Here is a 26,279-nt window from a genome sequence, read left to right on the forward strand (position 1 = left end):
GAATGTGACAAAAAGGTTACCTGTGTATATATCAGAGTTGGATTTCAATGAAGGGTCGACGAGAACGTCGGTGTCCAACATAGCACTGCGTATCTGACCACAGACACAAATTAACGTTATACTAGTCTCAAAGTGTTTTGTTGAAACTCATTGCCTTCATATAATATGATATCTAATTTATTGTTGCAAATACTTCTAACACAAAGTTGGCCACATCGATCGTGTAATGTCACGTGGCAATCATGTGTCTCTAGAGACATGAGTTGCTTCTACTAACAATAATTCACTCATTTCTTTAATAGACTTTCACTTTCTTTAAATCTCATTCTAATTAAAACGCGAGTTTTTACTGGAAGAAGAAAATACATTTTTGTCGATATTTGATTACTTGCGTTCCTTTTTCAGACCACAATAATGTCATGTCATGATATGTTTTTTTTATCTCGGCAAGTTAAAGTGATGGATTGAACACAAATAGATCTCGAAAGTACAATATGATTTAATCGATGCACTAAAAAGACTATTCTCAAAGCGTTGCTTATAAAATGTTTGTGTCGAGTGGACTTTAAGCTCTCTGTATGAACTATGTAAATATTCACTTTGTCTCTTTGCCAAATGGCGTGGTTTCGGTCCCACGCTTTTACCTGACAGGGAGATGGGCCGTCAGCCCAATATCGTTGGTTTTGTCCGGATCCAAAAGTTTACCCGCAACTGTTAAAGCCCCAAAACAGGAATCACTGAACTAAATTTTTACCATATGTTAGTCCGGAGATGACCTAGTTTGATTCGAGTGGACATTAAACCCCATCTCTCCATCTTCAGATTCTCAGTCGGCACAGAAAGTTGAAGTGTCAGCACAAAGACGTTATGATACCAGACGATCTGTTAATCAAGGGCTTTTAGAATTAGTGTGATGTTTTCTATCAGTATAGGAAGAAAACTCTCCAAGGAGCTGTTAAAATGATGCGTTGACGACACGAGACTCTTAGGAAATATCGATTTAAAAAAACTTTTACATTATCTGAATCTCATGGGATTACTTTCTATCACAACAGATATACTTAGTTTTATCTGACCTAATATATACTCTAATATTTTAACTAATTTGGTTATTGTGGTTAAACGAATAAATATTGAAATATAGACACAGTATTTATTAAAATGACTAGACCTCTTTGATTTGGTTCAAAAATCAAATTGTCAATTTCATTTGATTTTATGTGTTGATTTGTTTTCTGAAATCACAATCTGTCTTGGCTAAAAACTTTAAGTCTTTTGCCAAAGTCAGTATTTATATAGTGCTGATTTTGTGTTCCACAATCGACACAGTAATAAATCAAACAAAAATTAGTAAACAAGCCAACTTCCGCTTAAACTTCAAATAAAAGATGTAATCTTATAGAACATGTCCGATCATGTCAACCCATTTGAATAATTTAGTATTATTTGTATATCTAAATCAAAGCGATTTATCCCCATTGGCTGCTAGAGGAACCCCATGTCTACGATAGTTGATGTAAATGTTCAAGCAACGAATTGCTAGGACTGCTGTATGTGTGTCCGGTGATGGGTCTTCGTTGGAGATTCTGTCTATACACTGAAGTATTGCAACAGTAATCTTAAACAAACGGTGAGCGACCCGAACTTATTATAAAACGTAGTAGGTGCATTAGATATTCCAAATGGAAATAAGGACATTCTAGCTAAATACGTGAAACAAAACACTGAAAGTAACTTACCTTAGTTGTAAGAGAAATATTATAATTCCCACACTTGACACATGTTAATTTTTCACAATCAACACACATATTAGATCCAGTAGTTTTATTACCTAAGTCACTAATTGTTTCTTTATTACATATTGGGCAAGTCACTGGTCCACATTCATTTAACTCAGTTAATGAGGCTTCCCTTTCTATTCTTGTCGCATATTCTATATAATCCTCTTCTAATTGCCTAAAATATAAATTATATGAAATATATTAAATATCAAGCAGGAGTGCTGCTGGCTTGTAGTAACAGCTCCATTTACTAATATATATTTTAAGTAGCGATGACATTTTATGTTGGCCTTATGTCAGATATATTGTCTGTGTTGTATTGATGTACAATGTGTTATATGGATACATGATTTTCTGAGCCGTTTTAGCTATTGCGGCATAAAGTGATACGACGATGGGATTAATTGCATAATTTGCAAACAAAATTTCTACATTCATTTGACATTTAACAAAAAAAGTTGTCTGTTACATTATCTGTAGGAAACAATATTGATATACACCCCGTGGGCTTGTGTTGCGTCACATTTATAGTGTACGATAATATTATAAAAGATATATGATTTAAACCTGACACAAATGAACTTATGTATTGCATAAGGTATAGTAGTGCTTAAAACATAGCGGACAGATTATAATGCTGTTCCTGAACGTTTTAGTGCAAAACACATCAAAAATCAAGGAAATAAAAAAGAAATCCTAACCTCCGGAAACACAAGCAAGACATCTTTTAACAATCTATTTCCCCAAGTCATTCACAAAAATAAACGTAATCTTAGAACCACTGAGGGACAGTTTTAAACCAAAATAGTATCAGCGGATATAAAACAACACCGAGGGCATTAACACAATTCTGGTAGACAAAGGAGACTCTAGGTACATCTAGTAACAATACTTGAATCGAAATTAAAATTAAGGCAATCACCAAGGATTAATGTACATTAATACAGCAAGAATGATCATTTCTCTTCTGGAACTGCTACAAATTCATGTTCAGTGTTGAATGGAATAATTCACCCTTGCTAGAACTCCTGATACCAATTCACAAAGCGCTACCACTTCTAATAAACTTTCAATATAGTTTTGTATTAGGATACATTTAGTTACAAATGAAACCCTGAAACTGCTTACTAAATCACAACGAATGTTCCAATCACGACAACGCACAAGCACAGCTAGGTTAAAATGTCCAAAAAGATGTATTAAAAAGTAAAACGAAGCGTTGTCATTTGTCTCACAAGTAGTCCCTGTATTAATACCGAGGTCTACTAAGTTGCTCTGTGTAAATGGAGCTCAATCGCCATCGTTATTATCATAATTTGTCGGTGTTAATTATTGTGTGTTACCCAGTTACCATGTTTAACATCATTAATAACTTGACCTTTATTATTCTAAAACAGCTAGTGTTTTATAGTCTATACATAATACAACAGTTAATGAAATGGTCTGTACGTGTAACGGAATGAAATAATGTTTCAAAGGCATTTAAGCATTTAAATTTTTAAATAACAGTTTGAAGGCGATTAGAAGCCGGATATATGTATACTTTCTGAACACCCGATACCACTTCACATAGCTAAGAAATTTTTTGCACTTATTTTGGTGTTTCGATATGGGTTTCTAAACGAGAATGATTTTATTATACTGGTGTCACCCCTTCAAAGGAATACATCCCTGATCGATTTTTAATATTCTTTAAGCTATTTCTATTCATATCTTTATATTGGAGTGTGTCGTCGTTTGCATACTCTGTCATGGACATCTGATACTGATTAGACCCTTGATAACCAATACGTCGATTGGTATGTCTTTAATGTTTGTTTGCGCGCATGATCTTTAGGAGCGGGGGAGACCAGACAACCCAGAGGAAACCCACCCACTAAGTTAGACAGAACACCCTACTTCTTGTCACGTACAAACATGGGATTGAAACCATGACATTTGGGGGAAAGTCTTCGCAAGTATCTTTGGCAGATGACGCCAATCACCCAATCATACTTTCCCAACCCGGACCACATATGTTTTAGTTACATATTTCCATTTCTTTTTTGTCTGACATTGAGAGCATCTAGTTGTTCGGATGGGACAGAACGTCTGTGTGGCGCACGCGTCCGTCTTCATTGGCCCTTTTATTATAGAAAAGTAGGACATTAAATCCCATTTCATTTTATTTCATTTGTTTTCTGAGATTGTGTATCTAATTGTGTTGTTATGCCATATTATTTGTTCGCGCCCCGAAAAAGGGTCGACATTATCTTTAAGTACAAGTTGATTACATGTGTCGCATTAATTACCTTACCAGATATGAATATGACAGATAACATTTCAACCTATAAACCTAGAGAGAACAGTTCCAGACACCGATGCCTTAAGAGAATATTGGTAATTATTGTTACCATGGTTTCATAAACAAGTCTGTATGATAAGCTGGTCATTACTAGCCAGTTGAGTGGCCATCATAAGCGGTTTCTAGGGATACTTAAGATAGATATTGGTTGACCGGTGGGATGTAGCTTCAATAATTCAGCATGCGTTATCTTATTTATGATCCACTTATAGTAACGGTGGTCAGTAAGATACTCATGTCGATGTATAGATTGTGGAGATTTGAGTGTTTATCGGATTTAGAGGAGGTAAAGCGTCTTAAAAGTATTTCAAAGTTTGATTTCACGTGTCATTGAAATCGAGTGGTTCACGCTTACTTACAACGTATTGTTTGTTTGATTACCTTTTCAACGCAGTCAGACCAATGGTAGAAACACGGTTGTCCGTTGCTAAAATCAATGGGAATATAAGCGTGCTAAAGCGCCGACCTTGGCCGAATGGACCAACAATCGGTCGTCTTTTAGGTTCTCACTTAAAGCAGCCAAATTCTTTTAAGTTAAGTCTAAAGAAAGTATTGGCTTGGGTTTCTCAACCCATGTTAATCGCAAAACGACCTAGCTTGTGTGAAGGCTATTCTTTTGTTATATTTGCACCTCGGGGACCATATATTAAAAATTAATCCGATTTTGACAATGAGGTGCCCCGACCTATGGTAAACGCATTAACCTCATTTCGTTTCATTTCATTTTTCTTATGCTAAGATAAAAACAAAAGGTTGTCGATACTGCCAATGGCCTGTCTGTGGTAATTATAGGTAAATGGACGACTAATGAGACATGACTATTGATTATCATTAAAATAATGACGAATGTCGACATATTATTGATGACTGTTCTCTTCACACCGCGTGTAATTGTCTTATACAATAATATAACAGAAAATATTGGCTATTTGGACTCAAGTGAATGAGAAACGGCACCAAGTGTTTTACAGAGAGATAGAGTAATCGCACCCTGCCTGCCAAGAGAGAAATGGGGTTTAACGTCCACTCGTCAAATCTAGGTTATTTCGAGACTAGAATGAAATAGAAGAGATTTCCGGACTCAAATCAACTACACGGTAGTTAGGTTGGGAAGGCAGGAGGGGGTGCTACTATTAAACGACGTCAAAATATACATTTCAAACGATCTAAACAGACAAGGTATCTGAATCAGGCATCTTGTGTAACACACATATGAATTGCCATCTTTCAAAAACGTCAAAGATAACCCTCTTGCCAGTGGTAGGTTTTTTTTTTAAAATAAAACGTCAAAGATAACCTTCTTGCCAGTGGTAGTTTTTATTTTGAAAAAACTTGGGAATCAGCTCAGTAAGCGATAGAACCCATTTCCAATATATTATGATCAGAAATTATGAGATTAAGCAACATGTTTTTAATATTATTAACCATGCGCTAACACTCATCTAGGACACGCCACACGCATTACACACCCTACGCAAATGATTAGACCTTACTTTATACAGCGTGTTATTGAAATAGACATTTATTAGCATCTCTTGGTCCGTACCACATTAGAAATAATCGTATTGAAGATGGTTGTCAAGACCAGTATTTTTACTCAATGCGTCATCAAATACGGATTCACCTTTCCCTATATTTTTCAATTAGTGCGTTGTGAAAGTCACGAGACAATTCAATTGAAGGTGTTTCGAAGTCAATCCCTCTAGGGTAGCGGAGGCCATATGGGATGGAGTCAAGTACAGTCTAAACTTACTAACATAATTGACACTTTGTACCCAGCATTACAGTCTGTATAGCATTAGAAGTATATATATATATATATATATATATATATATATATATATATATATATATATATATATATATATATATCAAACATGGGGGAGGCTGGGAACACACAATAACTTTATCTTAATCAATCTTCGGTTGACTGATAGTGTTGGCGAGAAGATGTTCTAGGATCGAGACAGGACTAGATGAATGTATTCCAAGCTAATACAAATACAAGACATTCAGTAAGGCACTCATAGGATTTAACAACTTGTCTACAGTTTATTTTGGAGACCAATATATACGGTAGTTTTTATTTCTGTGGTAGCGTAAGGAAATCAAGGGTGTAGATGGGGTGTGAGACTGTGACAAATGATACTCGATCTGCGTACCCTAACTATTTGTAGCCTACATCTAACCGCCGTTAGCCTACCAATTTGTACTCAGCACCGCCGTTTGTCCCGTCTTTCGAACGGCTAGACGCACCCCGCTTGTTAATCACGAATTAGTCTAAAATGTTAAGACAAAAAGAAATTAATGAAGTGGGGATATCCGTAATGTGATTTAAATCAGATTCCATTTCGTTTTGTTTTATTTCAGATGAAGTCCAACAGTCAGAAACAAACCGAAGCAAAATTGTAATTCAATTTCGTTTACATTGGGAATTTTTCTGAAAGATGGCGTCAGTAATATTAAAATCAAGAAACACAAAATGTTTCCAATGTCAAGTGCTAATGCACATTGGGAATATCAGAATTAGACACCAAAGGAGTTGAATATAACTATTCTCACAAGAAACGTTATATAATTCTTTGTTACAGAATTCGGTCGTGTGTTCTATAGCCGACGACGCCATACGTTTCCAGGGAGCCAAATGGCAGTCACAATACAATAACACATTGACTTTTGCTTGTGTTTCTATTTTACAATTGAAAGAATGAACTTACTGGATGACGCATTAACCACGGTATCGAGGGTCATAAATGTATTGGCGTTGGTTAAAATTTTATTCGCATGTTGCCGTTGCTTATAGTAAAACTATGCAATTCAAAAAAGGAAAAAGTGTTAATACTTTCAAAAATCTGTATTAATATTCTCTAGTTCAATGATCAATTTATAGAATCTTGCGGTCTGATGTTTAGTCTCCAGAAACTATAAGTGCGAGGGTCAGTCTCTTGAAGCTGTAATTGCGGGGATACGTCTCTAGAAGCGTGGGTGCAAAACAAAGAGTTAAAATCTAACATCTTGGGGGTGCAAGGGTTGATCTCTAGAAGGTTAGGTGAATAGATCAATCTCCGAACTCTATACGGTGTCAGTTATCCGTCGTTTTTTCGAACAAACAAAATGATTACATCATGATTTGCTCGATTTAGAAACATAAATCTGAGATGGTTCAATCAACTACAGTCTATCCATGGTAAACTATGACAATTCCATCATACAAATAATGAGGGAAATATTGACTAAACAAAATAATGATGAATGAGGCTGTTAACCAATGTCGCCGGTACCATATTGGAAATGGAAAGGCGAATTCGCTACATCATTTGTCGGTTATAATGGAGCCAATTTCTAGCCGGAAAGGAAACACGCAATTATTATGAAATGATAAATTAATGGTTCAATACATCCATAATTAACTGTTTGCAGTTTTTGTTTTTGAGGTAAAAATCTTATTTTCTTCAAAGCTAAATGAAAAGCAGATAAGAAAACGTCAGTTACTTTAATGTATGACCTTGTTTAATCCCATCTTCTATTTCATTAATTGTTCGCTTTGTATTTATGGAGATAAATTTGATTACCTTTTAACATCAATGGTGCGCTACGACGTATTTAATTACTTATAGCTACTTCAACTATTAAATGAAATCAAAACTTTTAATAATCTTTGATGTCAATACCACCCAATATATTAAAGTAGTATTAAGTGTTTTACAAACAGCAGACATACACTGTATCTACATGCTATACGCTATTTTCTTAAGCTAAATGGGGGATAATGTTTAGGATTACAGAAAAGTAAGACGTAAAACTCAATTTCTTTTCATTTATATATCATAATGTCTGACGTGTTTTGGGGCGATCTCGTTTGTATATAACACCCCAAAGCACGCCTGGGGGGTTGCATTATTGTTACAGGCCGCAGTGATAATCGATTGCAACCTTAACCGCATTGTTTGATAAGAAATTACTCAATGTTGTATACATTATCACTGAATAAATTCGAAATTGTTTTAAATCATCGTCTGTGATTAACGAACCCATTGTCTCTTCGATCAATATTATAAAACTGTTTATATAATAACTTCTTAGCTAATAACTATTAATGCCCCATTTATTGAAACAGGGAAATTTATGAGGTAAACTGTTTGTGCCCGCTATACTGATATTTTCTTTTTATTTCGAATACTAGTTGGTATCGATTATGGTTGACTGTCAGCCACGTTTGGGGGCGTGGGCGGAAGAAAGAGAAAAGGTCATTTTTGGGACTAACATATGGTTCAACTTCATTTCAATAATTCGCTTGCGCGTAGGAGTCTTTCGCAATGGGAGGAAACCGGGGGACCCGAAGAAAACCCACGAGGTTGGAAAGGCGACCATATTTCTTGTTACGTACAACCGAGGAATCGAAACCACGCCAGTTGACTCACTGACAGACCTTATGATACAACGCGCACGCGCTAACCATTCGGCCATCCACACCCCCTCCCTCCACCAACTCATGTTTGGGGCATTCCAATTTACTGTATATGGTATTGCATAAACGCTATGAACCAAACATCAAATTCCATTAAGGTATCTTTGAAAATAATCAGTACATGGGTTGTACAAGTTTTGATCTAAATAGCAATATGTGGATATCAATGATAAATTATAATGTTATTTTATATTTCATGTTTTATCGAAAGAAATATATGCGATGCCACAATAATAATATGTTCTGTTAAAGTTACATGTTTTTAAACTAGTGTATGAGCTCTGATCACTGGACCATTTCTACCATCATAATGTTTCTTCACAAAACGATCAATAAAACAAGATCTAATAATAAAAAAGTAGTTTGTTCTATTTATAAACCGCTGTGACTATTGGACCTGTCAATAATCCCACTCGATATTTTTCCCTGTCCTTGTTACGCTTTCATAAGTTTACAATCTTTGATAAAAACAACTGATAATTGACTAAAAATTCTTCTTATCGATTTCCGATATCTACAAAAATATTGTCATCCGGTTCGACTCTCAAACAGATTCAATCCGTGTTAATTTTAGATGCGTTTATATCGAAAGTCATTTCTTTACATGTTCTTATCGGTGTCGATGATCTTCTTATTTTCGTTGGTTCAGCATATTACACTATCAGCGATCTTTAAATACACGGATGCTCTAATTAGATTACAAAAATAAATATAGAAACCCGGGAATGTCGATTATCAGCTGGTCAACGCAATAGTTAGGTAATTTTGAGACAAACACATGGAATTTTCTTTCATGGAATGTGATTGCTAACATTCATCTCGGAGAGCAATTAAAACGCATTCTCCTTCTCCTTCTCTGTTTGTACATTACATAGCTTTGGCGTTCCATCTGAAGGGTTACGATGTTATTTTGATGTTTTCCAAGGATTTTGCAGATTGTATTATCATTATCATTTAATTCTGTTAACAGTTTCAGACACTATAAGTAATAATCCCTAGAGGACATGGGAAACTATCAAATAATACTAATACCAAACAGTAGCATACTCCTGTGGAATCAACTTCAGTGAATAAAGCAAGTGAACGATGCGGAGCTTAAAATCGTATATCGTGGTCCCAGTTTAACAGTCTGAAGTTCGGTAATAATTATTCGAAGGGTGCAAACGACCTGGTTTTGGTGTGACAAGTTCAAGGTGTCCAAACAAAATACGAATTCTGAAACGGTTGATTAAATCTTAAGATCAAAGGTCCAAACAAATTAGATCAAAATATTACAAGTTTTCTGTAGCGCGTAGTTTTCACCATAAACAAACTCTGTGGTGCATGAAATGACCACAACTCCCAGAAGTATACAGGGCCATCAACTCAATACGTTCTAGGAGATGATACCAACCTTCGCCTTATATGAATGGCGTTCAATTAAGGTACCGCGAAATTAAATAATGAAGACCGTGCATAATTTTTAAAGCGTAAAAGTAGATAAAGCCATTGAAATCGTTTTATATTTAGGAGTCAATAGACAGAATGTAATATCGCTATGGTTGTGTGGAACTACGTCCACGTAAACATTGAGGTTACTTTCTATAACAAAATGAAGATGTAATCAAGATTAGTTCTCCCATTGTATAAATGGAATGAGAGGCACGAGGTCGAATGTCTGCTTACCACATCCAGGTGGTTTCGGGAATAACAAATCGGTTAACATGTTCAGATTCCTTAATAAAATATTTATAATCGGTGATTTGGACAAGTATTATTCTCATCGCTCCCGTGGAAATGTACATCGCAGTAGAATCGCTGTTCCGATCTGCTACCATTCTGTTGCTGTAGTGAGCATCGTGATTATTATTATAAAACTGTTATAATACGCAGCTAGAACTATAATTCACTATTTGATCATACACCATGTCAATTATTGACTCTATACAATTATACATAAACACTATAATATATTGACCTTTACATATTAAAGTGCGATTCGGCATTTTATCTTAAAGCATGGCCATATTTGACATTTAATTTAATTATTTAGATTAAGATTTGTCTTTACGAATGGTATAGAAAATTAAAACTATAATTGTTGGAACTTCCTCGGATAAATAAGAAGTGCTATCAGTTGTTCTTGAAAGATTAAATGTACAAAACAGCTGCCCATACACGACGCCCGTAATTAATGGGTACAATAGTTTACGACGATGACACCACATGGTAGAGGCTAATAGGCTACCGGGGCAACGAAGAGAAGAAACCGCATTTTTCGCAGGTATTGAGCAATGTGACAAGCACTAAACATTTCTCAGAAAGTTGACAAGATTTCTCAGAAAGTTGACAACATTCCTCAGAAAGTTGACAACATTCTACCGGAAACTGTCCTGCGATACGCATCCAAAAGGCTGAATTGCTCCTTAAACCACCAATAATATGATGGATAACCATGATTACTCGGTTTGATGGCACCAGTGTAAACATGGCAATATCCAGATCAGCCGATAAACCAACAACTTTACTGGATAATACACGATTAACGTGAGTTAGTCACGATTCTCCAGTTACTATTACATCTACTGTAGACTTTGAAAGATACTCTTAACCAAACCCACGCTTTCTTTAGGTACACACAGAGAAGTACAATATGATTAGACTCTACTTGTTCCAAATATAAACAGACATCAACTGAATTCTCTAGACCTCTCAAATTTTAGCACACCGTAAAAGTAAAACATTAATTGTAAGCTTTGTCAGCTTCCAAAAAGGATCATTGTCTTCTTGTCAACTTTTTGGAGTGATATTTGGGACTTTTATAACAGAAGCCGAAGCTACTTGAAGCGGGATTTAAAACTGCCTACTGCTGTACACTATGTTAGGAGTGGGTACACTATGTTAAGGGTGGGAACAATGTTAGGGGTGGGTAAGCTACGTTAGGAGTTGGTACACTATGCTAGGAGGTCGTACACTATACAAAGAGAAGTCGTTAAACTGTGAAAATATAGCACATACTATAATTAGGTGACATACATTATAAAACAGGAGCGTGTACACTATAGAAAATATGAATTAATTATAAATGGGGGTCGTACACTATCGCTATGAAAATAGAGTGAGATGGTATACCCACCGTAACAACCCCACCCATAAACGCCGTATCCACACCTGAATAGTCAGCAGATGTTAATTTATAAGTTATGCGCTATCAGAAACAAAAAAACTAAAAATTCGAAAGAACAACAAACCAAGATAATACGTGGAGATTCATTCCTCACATGTCATGCATATTGTCTATGGAATGGTTCTTGGGTTGATTTGTATTGCTTCTGGTGTATCGATATGCAATAACGCTACCCAATTGCAATTCATATATTCCATGTCTTGGGACCCTGTTCAGAATATTTTAACTCCCTTGGATGCTGTAAATATAATTTTCTTATAATACAGAGATGATATGTATTCAGAATCCATCGATTTATTCACCTTGGGAGTTCCAGAAAATGTCAGATCATTCTAACCTATTCAAACAATTCTCAATTAGCTTACAAGATACTGATTTAAAGTGATACATTTAGTCAAACACGGTTTAATATTTGTAAAATGATTGGCGGTACGTTACTGCTCTAGCTTCGATAACAATTTAATTCTGTTTCCTGATTATATGAAAATCTAAATAACAAAGATTGCTTAATGCTTTGATGACACCTGAGACTGGTGTCTAATATGGTAGGTCTCATGTGGACAGTTCGCTTCCTGCTTATTAATGTTGTGTTGATTTGGAAATCAGTGATTTTGTAACATAGATTTTGCTTCTCGTTTTTTAGAAATGAAATTCGTGTATTGATTTGTTTTTTCTTCTTTTTTTCTTCGTCGGATAGAATAAAATGTGTTTCTGATATTTCCGAAAATATTTGGATTCCACATTAAAATGGAGATGTGAACGGAACATGTTCGGTTGATGTTCGGTTGCTTCATTTAGTTAAGTTCGTTCACTGTAGTTTCATTTTGCCCACTTTAATATGTAAATATAATGATAGTATCACAATCAGTCTAGACATCACTAACATACCACCTTCATTTATCTCTCATAACAATATAAAATTGATCTTAAATACAGGGTTCTAAATCCCCCTTTCTCTCTCATTCCGTTTATTCATATATCTCTTATCGTTGACATTTGAGATGAAATTGGCCTTTTTTATGTCTGTATAAGCCGATTAAATTATATTTATAAATCATTATAGTGTGCAGTTAAATTATCAGATAACGTGATTTACATTTGGTGCGTATATACCTAATCCCAGTGAGATCGATTTTTGTGTATATTCTCATGAAACCCCTTTCTGCACTTGATGTAGTAACAGTGGCGCGGGTTTCGACTAATGTACTTTTTATTCGAAGCTAGCCATATATATTCTCCATATTTCCGATCAATGCCAAGATACAAAATTTATGTTAATTGTTTCCTGGAGGCCTATTTCGCATAGAATTTTTACATAAAAAAATTTCTTAAAGATTACTAGCTACAATACGAAATAAAATGAGTTGACAAAATCTATCCATAAGTATTGACGCTAATTTGAATTCAGTATTAATATTGTCAACACGAGAGTTAAATCTTAGTTGTGTTTAAAAACCAAATTGAAAAATTCGTAGCGTTAATCAGTTCTATTCTCTACTGCGCAACTTGCTTCTACACTACATATCACAACGGACGTCTTCAACTGACTTGAATTTTAAAAAAAAATCACATTTGGCTAGTGGCATTACACTATCTCGTTTAAGCCTTAATACGTGTCACACAATTCTAAATCCACAATACAATTTAGCTATGTTTAAGCTAAAGTTTTGAACATCTTCATCAGTCCCAAATAACAGTCATGCATTTAAAATATTCTACGTTTTACCGCTTTCTGACTATAACAGCAGGACCATTTAATTAAAACATAATGATTGAAATTCAGATTGGTGTTATGTGTTATTCCCATCTATCAGAGAACTAATTACCTATATCACAGAAGAATGTAACCATATGTACCTTGCATCCAATATAAACAGCATAAAGAAATGAGTCTGGTGTAGCTAAATTCCACGAGACTACCGTGTGGTTCGGGCTTTAATGCTCATAACCTCGTTATCGCACCCAGATTCCTAACGTCTAATTGTCTCGTCAGAACCATTATGGTGTTTCATTTAAACCAAATGTAATCTGATTAAAACACAGATCCTATTTCGCTTCGTTTTTTATAGTTCAAAATTTCGTTTTACTTGTCTTTACTACACTAGGACCAGAAAGAGTTTTTGAATAACCCGCATTCTGGTTGATCCGAGGGATTAGCCAATCAAGTGGTCTGTTGAGTCGTGTTCTTGTCGTCTATACCACGGACCTGTGGGTAGACATTCGCATCGATTGAAAACAAAATAAATCAAAGGGTGTATTTCAAACAATCTAATTAAAACACAGATCCTATTTCGTTTCGTTTGTTATAGTTCAAACTTTCGTTTTACTTGTCCTTACCACACTATGATCTGGAAGATGTGAAGGATTAGCCAATGAAACGGTCTGTTACGGTGGTGTAAATAATGAAACGAAATATAGATTGCTGCGAATGCATTTTAATCAGATTGAACCAAATGGTAAGTCATAAACCTTTTTAACACATTTCAAGCATTTGTTTGAACTGCCTTTAAAGGTTGGTTGTATAACAGATTATAATCAAGATAGAATGATGATTTTCACACATTCGTGTTGACAGATTTTAATATTTTATAATAACTTCCATTAGGTGTAACATTTACAGCCCATATAATAAACTCCAAATTGATTCATATTACTACCAACGCGAAACATTCCAAAATAATGGCATACTTTGGAGTCACTAAGTCAGTTTTTGATAATGTCTAGTGAAAGAACAGGGTTTGGCAGTCTAAAGGGATAGCGTGTTGGGTTTGGGATTGGGGAACTGGTGCCAGTATCCGAAGGTATTTGGTAGAAGTTGACAACAAGACAAAGTCGAATTGACTTATCCATTGGGTACCTCTTAAAATAATCATATTATTTTAAAATAAAAGTCATGCGCAATCAATCCTAACTAATGCCCATAATACAAAATCTAGTACACAAGAAATAGCCATATTAAATTTATGGCTAGTTTGACTCTGAGAAGTCTTATCGTCACAATATTATTATACGAATAGTTTGTGATATTGACAAAGAAGTGAAATTGTCGAGCAATTTGTAGGCCATTAAATTGATTTGATGCTTGTTTAAATGCTCACTGTCAGCCGTAATAGCAGTTAAAATGGTGTTATTATAGTTAGGTTTCACTGCCTTCTCGTTTAAAATACTCTATAATAAGATACTAATAAATGATGACAATTTTAGCTAGCTTCCGATGTATTCTCTTTCGTTTTCGTGATTCAAATTCATAGCCTTAGGGCTATCACTGATAAACGGTTCGCTTTTTAATCATGTGAATACGGTTCATGACCTGGAATCTGTTACTGAATTTATCTGAAAGGATTGTTAAAGGTTTACAGACGAAACATATACGGGGCTGTGTAGATAACTAACGGATTGTTACAGATTTTATTTTAAAAATAGTGATACTTTTGTCTACTTATTTATTAAAACTCGTATTATAATTTATAATTTTATATATTTTTAACAATTTACCCTTATATTTTTTTATATTTTTCACTGAAATTAATCTTCCATTTTCTAGCCGAAAAATGCCCATCAGAAAGAAACGTCATCAGCTGCTGTCAACTATTGATTAACCAATCAAATTATCGGATATGTCTGGTTACGGATAATCCCACCCGGCAATTGGAAAATAAATGAACGTTTTGAAGTGGTCATCTATTTATAGTCCTGGCATTAAACGTTTTTCTCACTACATGCTGAGTTGGTGCTCTGTTTGAAACGCATATTATAACAATTTGAATTGCAACTAATATTCATTAAAGCCTATTATATTATTCATGACCGAAAACTCGCTCAATTTAACTATAAATACACAAACATAATATAAATTTACCTTTTATATATTATAGCTAATATTCCGAAACACAAGGTAATAACATTCACGCTACCTCAACAAACGTTTTGAACGTCTTGGATTGATACTAAAAAGGAGCAATTTTCGAATTGACATGGGTCGATTGTATGGACACGTTTAACTGAGACTGTATGCAAAATCTGAGACAGAGACAAATCATTCATGTCAGCGCCGAGTGGTTTAACTTTCAATTTATGGAGCGCCTACGATTTATTTGCACATATTATTCCAGCTTAATTACAGTTATTCTTTTATTGAAGGGGGGTGATACTGGACCTTTCAACGTGGTTGATAGGAAAGGAATTCTTATTCTAGGTAAATCTTAAATTTAGGGGGATATTTAGATTGAAATTCCGAAATGCGCGTATGACAAACACGGTATAAATTACTCATGCTACTTTCTTGCAAGAATTATCACGAATGTTGCCGACAGAAAATAAATTACACAGAAGGAGTTCTGAATTTTGATCAGCAAACCGATGACTAGATAGATGTCTTGAGATGAAAAAAAACCCAAAGACCTGGCAGGGCGTCTATTTGCAATTCTACTTGACAATTGGAGATTGGCTTTGGTTCTCACAATACCGCGGTATCGATTAGAATAGACGACATTTTCTTCTTTTTTGCCTGATATACCGTTGATGTAATCTTCTTACTGGGGTTTTCCTGTGGAGTAACTGATGGCTAGAACTTAAAACAAATGAGAAAAATAGCGGGACGATCAGAATTAATTTGAATAAGGTGACGTTACACAGTTTATATATGGCGGATTTTAAAAATACCGTGTGTGTCTGAATTTGTGTTTTAATTTTGTTCACACATAGAAGGAAAGAAAAATAACTAACAAAATGTTCAGGATAAATATATAAATTTTAAATAGGAAATAGTATTTGTGGCCACAATATTGCGGATTAGAATGTACATGTAACTTATAAGTACATAGATAAGAATTGCATTCTAATCGGTCAAAATCAGATTACTTTGTATTGATTTCGCGCCGCCATTATGTTCTCTCTTAGAAAGTCAGCCGGATTCTACACACTTGCTTTATCCAGTACCATCGAGATAATGAACAACTTTCAGATACCATTTTTGTTAAATTTGAATAATGACAGGGACTGTTAGCCATTGGGGTTTTAACGAACATATCCGCAATCCCGAGACTCTGATATCCTTTGGTGGCCTGGCGGCCTAAGGCGGGAAACAAAAGTAGGGCAAAGAAAAAGAAAATAGTCATTACGTAACTTCCTGAAATTACATGTATTTATAAATATTGACCGGTATCATACACGAGGAAGTTTACACGCGTTCTTCCAAGAACAACTATCGCTACTTGACAGAAAGAAAACTTTTTACGGCGTTTTGATAATTTTATATTCATTATCCCGTTGTCTATCTCACGTTTCCATTTATATCTCACTAACAATGGCGATATTGGATTTTTTTTATAAAACAAGAATTCAAATGTTTCGATATAAGTAAATTTTAAATTTCATTTAACAATAAAACCTAATAGTTTTATTTCTCCATGTGCACATTATTCAAACATTAAATTCAATTTGTTTGTACATATGTCTATAAAATCAATTTAGAATATCATGATTATTCATTTAAAACATCTAATCAAATTATTTTCGTATATAAAAGGCTGGGTCAACAGTATTCTCCTTTATAACTAGAATGGCTATTTTTGTTATTGATTGGGATAGGAAGCAGGAGAATTCCCAGAACGATTCTTGTTGTCGATAGTATTTTACTTATAACCCGGAAGTTAACATTTGACCTCCATACGTCAATCTATCATCTTGACGTCATTGAGAGTTTTCGATTTAAACAGAAACCAACGGAAGCCAGACGATGAACCGCCGGGTGAACTATTTTAAAACAGATATAGGTGTATTTTCAAGTAGAGTATTCTCCTTCACGAACTGGGGCTTAATCGTGCTGGTTACGTATTTGCAACAATAAGATTACTTTAGAAAACCTAAAGCCTAACACACGACTTCCATACGTCAATGAATGACGTTGGGGTCGTTAAATGTTTTGATTTCAATAGGAAATCAACTTCCAATAGATAGACGATAAACGGTTTCTGTTGGTCTATTTAAAAATAAATCTCTAGATTGGCTTTCTCAGAACAGTTATTACCGCAATTTACATTGAAAGGACAAAATCGACCAACATCCAGTATATTTGTTCCCTATAATTACCATCATACTGTAGGATAGAGAGGGATTTTACCTGAGAGTGTAAGCACACGCTGCCCCAGACATAATATTAGCCACATCGGTTGAGTAATGAAATGAAATGAAATGGGGTTTAACGTCCTACTGTTCTGCTCCTATGCTGGGCTAATGAACACGTGCATACGCCATACAGTGTGCTGTGAGGGAAATTTTGCCCGGGCAGCGGCACTATCGCCTACTCTTATATCGAATTCCAACTGCCAAGGGATCTTTTACGTGCATTCCAATGTATACACGGGACCTCGGTTTTTCGTCTCATCCGAAGGACTAGACAGCTGTCCTTGTCAGGCCCTCCGTCCTGCATCACTGACAAGGAGGGACCACGCCGGAAAATCTGGATGAACTTTCTCGGCCAATGCAGGGATCGAACACCCGACCTCCAGGCTAGCGAGCCAGCGTCTTACCCACTTAGCCACGTGATCCCCACGGTTGAGTAAAATCAAATTTTAACCGGTTATGATAATAATGAAACATTATATTCCTTTATCATAAATGATATTGAAAAACATAATCAAAGTGTTAGACAAGATTTGATGAAGTGCTACCAGTTCCTGTTTATACGACCATACTAACCGAGACAACTACTTGTGACAAGTTCAAGCCCTGGTTCACCAGACACTCAATTAAGTCAAGTAGTTGATGTATTTAATTACTTGTCTTGAACAGACGGGATAATCGGAACTATGATTTGACTCGGACATTTAACGTTCTTCTTTAAGAGTTAAACAAAGAGTGACGACGAGTTCGAGGCTCTTATGATCAGCATCACTTGACCGCCAGTTTATCAGCGTGCGGTTATTGATAGATAATCCATCATGGCTGCCATTAAAAGGTTTCTGTGTTTCTTTCTCTGGACATTTCGTGTCAATAGTACTGGAGCGATATTGTCATTTTGGATGTGAATTTAAAGATTTATTTCGCCCAACCCAATTGTATTTATCATCATTACAAATCCATTTGATTTCATTTTTAAAAGGCAAAAATGGTCGGCAGCGGTTTAAAGCCAATACGAGGTAGCAATGTAACATGGGGCTAATGTGTGCGGGCATATGCCTACCCTTCGTTGAGGGTCTTGGGTTCTTGTATGTGTACGTTGACACGGGACCTCGCTTTTTCGTCCCATCACAACGATTAGACACTTATCCTTGCCGGGCTGCCCGTCCTGCACCGTTGACAAGTAAAACCAGGGAACTCCAGGTTAGCAAACAGACAATTTACTAACTTAGCCACGTGGCTCTCAAAGTCGATGTCATCATATAGTCGTTAGGAAGGAATGGAAAATCGGAGTCAATCCGTGCATACACTGGCATGCACAAACACAAAAAGACAATATTGACAGAGTTGGAATTCAGTACAGTGCAGGTAGCATTATTTTGCAGTCAAATGCTCATATACACGTGATCCAATATAATATTGTGTATAATTTACTTATATAAGCCGAACATGAGCGTATTAAAAGCGTTCTACCTGATCATGTACATACGAAGAAGCCCTTCAAAGATACTACATATGAAGAAATAAAATAGAGTAAAGGAAAAATAAACGCCGCTGCCCAGGTTAATTTCTCCATCTGATATTACACATAGGACGTTATTAAGTAAATATAACAATATGTCAGTCTCAAAGGTATTGCGTGAATGAGGTAATGAAGAAGAAATACCTAACACATATTTTGCAATTTTTTACAGATACATTTTTAAAGTGTCGCTTATCGATAAATCAATAATAGAGGAGATTGTTTATCAAATATTCAATCTATGGTCTACATGGTTTATTTAGATGTTTGATGAACGTCATGTTGATTTTTTGTTCCATCTCCGGCTATAATTATTGCCATCATCAATTATTGTATGAACGATTTTTATTGGAAAGAAAGTCATTAATTCATGTTACTGGTGTACATGTGTAACAAATGTATTATTGTACATAATGACAAAATGGGATGAAATGAAATGGATTTTACATCTACCTTTATGTACTAATCTGATGCTGTAAGGGACATATTGCCCAGACAGTGGAGTTATCCACCCTCTACCAAGGGTTTTTTTTATGTAACAATCCTTGTGTATTTTTTCTCCCCCCCCCCGTTTCTTCCCACTGCGAATTATTGAATTTAAATTGAACCATGTGTTAGTCCTGAAATGACCCTCTCTCTCCCTCTCCCTCTCATTTGCACGTGAACGTCTTTTCACACTTTCCGATCGCTTATACGCCTATACTAGCGGTACGACCTCCGTTCTACACCATTGACAAAAAGAAATCAGAATGAAGATTCCCGAAGAACGTTGTCGGCCAACACTTGGAGCGAATACAAGACCTAACGGTTAGTGAACCAACCATCGGGGCTCCACAGAATAATAGGACATCGCAAACTGAATATGTTAATTTGCAGTATATAAATAAAAGAGAATAGCGGGCGCGTTTCACGCTGTCACCATCAGTTCCCCTGGTTACTCTCAAAAACACCCGACACCTTCAAATGTATTTGAGAAGTTGCTGTTTTAAAAAATATCTGGATAGCTTGTATGACATAATATATTATAGAGACGCTCTCAATGGCATTTAGTTATTGATCTGGATATACACAAGACACAATATTATGGAATACAATTACTGTTTATTACAGTAATTGATCCATTAACTTGATGTTTTATTTCTTACAACGTCTATGTAGCTTGTCTTGTCCGCAGGTTTGTCTTATCGGGTTTGTTTGGCGTGTAGTTTGGGTCCCCTGCACCCACTATTATAATACTACAGATATATCCAGTACGCTATGTAGAAGTATGGTATATTATAACCCCGAATCATCATTCCAGATGCTTTTAAAGGGACAATAACACCCTTGCTGGCTTGACAGCTCCAGAAAATAAAAAAATAGCCTTATTCTAAGTACTAGATGTGTTAGTGTCCTACCTGTTGTGTAAATTATCAATTAAATTTTATTTTACTTGTCCAGAGGGTTCAAAAATATTTTTAAATCCAAGTCACATTTGAAAAGCTTTACGTCAGACTTTTCAAATCATTTAGTTGAATTTTTCCAATCTTTTAAATTAGGTGTGTTAAGATGAAATTTGTATCCTCAAATAATTGGAATATTGTAAAATAGTACAATTTGTTGACCAGAATAAAGATTGGGACATATTATTCAGTTACAACAAGAGTGGTATTGAGCCTTTAAGAATGGACGAGTTTCTATGAAAAAACAACGACACCATTCCTTACTAAGGAGTTCGGCTAGTAATATTGTAGAATTATGGTATATACCGTATTAACTGTAAAGGTTCAAACAATCGCCTCACTTGCTTTAAAGTGTCACCGGGTGTAGTACAAGGGGCAGGATATGTTTACTATTTCTAGAAGACCTGATACCATTCCTTAATAAGGATTCCACATAGCTTTGTTGTATATTCAACTGATCACTAATGACTTAAAATTACCATAATTTTCAGTTTAACAGTTAAACTTTATTTCAGTGTGCAATAGAATTAGCCATTATGAATTCGACCCTCCATATTCAATTATATTCATTCACACAAACATATACCTCGACTAATCAATAAAGTCAAATCTCCAGATTTCCATGCATATCTGTCAAGAATTAGGTATAATTCCTGCCAGTCTGAGTTGATGGTTCCATTGATCGATCAACTTTCTATTAATGGAAATATGCTTCATGCTGATTTGAACAAAATGGGTTCCAAAACATTTGACCGGGAGCTTTTGAGTTAACCAATATATGTAAATATCCAGAAGAATAGACAATACAGGCACTTTGTTTAACAAACAATTTTAGCTATGTGAACTTTCCAACTCAATCACAAGTGGTACCAGACCCCACTTTCTTCTACTTTCCCTACTTCAAATTTAAAAACAATTAACGCCTAAAGTAAATCAAATGTTATCTACGTGAACTTTCCTCACATATAAGCCTAATGACAAGTGGCATCATGTGTTCTAGGAAAAGTAAGCACAACTGTAAACTTGAGTCCAGACTGACAAGGCAATGATGCAATGAATCGTGTTGTATGTATGCTAATCACGAATTTTTAACTTCAAAATCACGCTCGAATCATGTAACAGATAATGTCGGTGACTTACAAACTCGAGTTTATAACATCTAACTAACAGTACAACAAATATGACATAAGGTAATTAGACAGGCGTGGACATACCTTTCACCACACATATTCAAGCACGTACATATTAGGCAGAAACACACACGACAAACTATTCATAAATTTTGGAGTTACCTTATAACACACAGTGTACACTTAATTGTTGACGGATTTATATATGTTTGCAAAAAAATTCAACCTAGACCTAATAGCTTTTTAATACATTATATTATGTTTTATTTTCATCCTTTTCAAATGTCCATACTTTGGTCCGAATAGATCCTCGACACATCCAAAGTTACATATCCAGCGATATCTAAATTTTCAGTTAATGGCTCTCTTTAATGCAACAGTGTATCTAAACGTTTCTTTTTGCACATATGTCATTGATTGGAACTCCATTTTCAAGTTAAGTGGTGTTGACCATTAGACGTGTATGGACCATGAACAATATTGGGGGTTACTACTGACATTTTTGCCATATGACATTTGTAAAGGAAAATAATTTACCTAAATGTGTATCTTAGTGTAGACGAGAAGCATTCGAACCTCATTTCCACATTAAGTGATGTTCAACATTAGACGCATATAGACGTCAATGTAGATATTGATTCTAGCCAAAAGAAAATGTCTAGAGCCGGGGATAACAATAATTCCATTACTTTGCCAATTCAACAGCTTAAGTCCCTCATTCAAACGCCCAAATGTCATAGTTTGGATGCCGCTTGATTGACATATTAATCGCGACTGTAGACATTGTTATGTCAGTCATTTTCTGTTAATAAAAATAAGCCGGTTTTTGCTAGAACAGCAGCCTACGGGTGAATAAGGGGGAAAGTTTTAATTTAAATTATCAGCTTTATCACACTCTATTTGTTAATCTGCTGTTCGTGAATTCCACAAGATTTATCTGTTCTATGGAAATCTAGTTTCTAGACCTTGTTCAGTTTGTTATTATTCCTGGAAGCGTGTAATTCAATCATATACCCTGTTTTCCTTTCCTATGTCATCAGTGATTCGTCGTTGGTGAATTCAGTCGTCTCTGCAGAAATAAGCACCAAAGTGTCGTTATGGCAAGCAACGTCGCGCATATCATCTTTTCATATACTTTGGTTCCTAAAAGCGATGAACCAAGAAAATGTGAAATGATGGTACTACAGGTGGCTATTCTAATGTGCACGATATTCCATATTTCATAAATTCTTTTCTTAAACATACATTATGCAAGAGCTAAATCTGCCTATTGAAGGTCTTTCTTTAGGCCTGAAATGTTATTTAAACTATTAATTAGACATTTATTAACAAAACAAGATCATAATCAACTCTCGCTGGCATCGGATACTCGAGATTTTAAATAGATTAAAACGGTTCGCCATTTAAAAATTTAATTTAAAAATGGGAAAGCGAGGCTTAGTCGCGAATATACCAGAGCGCTAGTTACCACTAACTAACTTAATTTAACTTAAAGGAGCTAAATCGCTAACATTTGGGACCTAGAAATTGACAAAAGTGGGTCGCAACGTATATAATACAGTAATATGAATGTATATAAACTGATTTACATTCAATGGTTTCCGTTTTTACTACAATTTCAAATCAGTTATGTTCGGTGAAATGAGCCAGCAGTCTCAATCGCGTGCAAATTTCTAGAGTCTGGTTATTCCAGTCTACATACGCCGTTCGATTTGGTGCAATATGTCTAGCCTCGTCTCTCGAGTCTCTTTTTACAACTGGGGCTGAAGCACATTATGGTACACGATTCGTGTACCAATGGTAAAATGTTTAGTTTGTCTTAAATATTGGATATCAAAAGCCCATCTTATTCCGGTAAGATCACAATGTTGATTTAATTTGACAAATAAATCGTGTTTTCAATGTTGAAGATTTTGGATGATATTGAGTTAGAGACTTAGCTACTTTAAAACTGAAACTTGCTATGATGAATAACAGAAAATGGTTTTTTTTATGCATAGATCGAGTAAACATGAGTTGCCAAGCCCGGAGGAATAGGATATAAACCAAACAATATGGTTTCGAATAGATTCTTAATGAGGTTATTTTGCATTAGTCGTTTAAAACTATTCAATCGATAACTATAGATTACGTATAATTTAAAACAGAAAATGAGAAAACAGACCGGGTATATGATATAATGGCAGTTAATATTATAACGTTCGTTAGAATTCCGCACAACAAACACGTTTCCAAACGTCGATTGGGTGGCTGTAGATCAGTCACCGATGCTTGTGTCGGGAGTTCGAATTCCATAATTGTATTTGACAAGAAAAATGACTGCTTGCCTAATCTCTTACGTTTAATTTGGGATCCACATGGTTGCTCTCATTTCGCGCAAGCGGATTATTGAAATAAAATATTTCATATTATATTAGTTACAAAATGACATTGGGTGAAGTCCAGTTAGAGGAAAGACTCTGAACAATGTCGTTTAAAAGTCAGAGAGAGAGAGAGAGAGAGAGAGAGAGAGAGAGAGAGAGAGAGAGAAATGAGGTTTAATGTCCACTCGACACAAACTAGGTCATTTCGGGACTAACATATGGTTTAATTTTATTTCAATAATTCGCTTGCGCATAGGGGTCTTTAGCAGTGGGAGGAAACCGGAGGACCGGAGAAAACCCACGAGGTTGGACAGGCGACCCTACTCCTTGTCACGTACAACTGGGGATTCGAAACCACGCCTGTCGACTCAATGACAGACTTTATGATAGAGCGCGCGCACGCTAACCATTCAGCCATCCAGCTCTCTTTAAAGGTCAGAGTAAAGGGTGAAAATTGTAAATTGAAAGAATTGGCGAATGCGTGTATCACAATACATCATTCTTAGGACACATCCTCTTGACTCTGCCACTTGTGATTTAAAAGCCCCAGCTTGTTAGCTAAGATAATTATATATATCAAACTCAAATCAACTATGTCCATGGAGGCTTGGAAGAAAACTAATGACTATCTGAAAAAATCGCATAATTAATTATAACTATCTTTACTATGGTAATTATTGTCAAGGCTATCAACCATTAAGTGTTAACTGAGTTCAGAAAAATTCCAAGAAAAGTGCGTAGGATCATATATAGATTATTTTAAACAAGTTCCGCCGAGTTGAGATGTAACAGTAATATGACCTTTATCATAGCTTGTTTTACATCTTAAATAATAACAGCGGAATATCAAAGTTCAACCGTTATATTTATGTAAAGAAATATGGCTGAAGGTTATCAATGATATACAACAGCTATAAACCAGCGCTATAAGGTGCCATACCAATTCCCATAACGATGACTGATAGCTGCATAGTGACATATTGCGGTTTTAAACAAAAAAGTCTGGTGGCTGAGCATGCCTTATTCCTATATTTACAAATACAGCAACATAGAAAAGACAATGAATACCGGTTTAAACACAGTGTTTAACCATAATATATTATAAATGTACCATGGCAGTCCTTGATGTTATTATAAAAGATAGATGGTCCTAATATTTCAAAATCTAGAAATTCCCATAAGGCTGGTTGCTATATGGCAGCAATTGATGGATTTAAAGGCTCAATATCACTCTTGTTGTAACTGAATAATATGTTCCAATCTTTATTCTGGTCAACAAATTGCACTATTTTACAATATTCCAATTAATTGGTGATACAAATTTCATCTTAACACACCTAATTTAAAAAATTGGAAAAATTCAACTAAATGATTTGAAAAGTCTGACGTAAAGCTTTTCAAATGTGACTTGGATTTTAAAATATTTTTGAACCCTCTGGACAAGTAAAATAGGATTTAATGGATAATTTACACAACAGGTAGGACGCTAACACATCTAGTACTTAGAATAAGGCTATTTTTTTGTTTTCTGGAGCTGTCAAGCCAGCAAGAGTGTTATTGTCCCTTTAAGAAAAGATTAATGTTAGTACGGCTATATAGTTAGCATAACTACCATAATCAGTCAAGACATATTAATTATTTAATACGAATCCAATGACATATTAATACCTATTTTTCAATTCATCATATCCTTGTAAATACCGTCAAGACATATTAATTATTTAATACGAATTCAATGACATATTAATACCTATTTTTCAATTCATCATATCCTTCATCATATCCTTGCATCATTTTTGGACTAATATTCTCTTTATAGACATAATATGCCGGATTCAAAATCTCCCAGTCCATAATTGGTTTCTTTTCCATTTTGTGATATAGTATTGGTAGGGGAAACGAAAACAGAAACTTAGACAAGTTTACTGAGCGGTGTAATTCAG

Source organism: Patella vulgata, chromosome 7 (genome assembly GCF_932274485.2).
Source record: "Patella vulgata chromosome 7, xgPatVulg1.2, whole genome shotgun sequence".
Taxonomy (NCBI): domain Eukaryota; kingdom Metazoa; phylum Mollusca; class Gastropoda; family Patellidae; genus Patella; species Patella vulgata.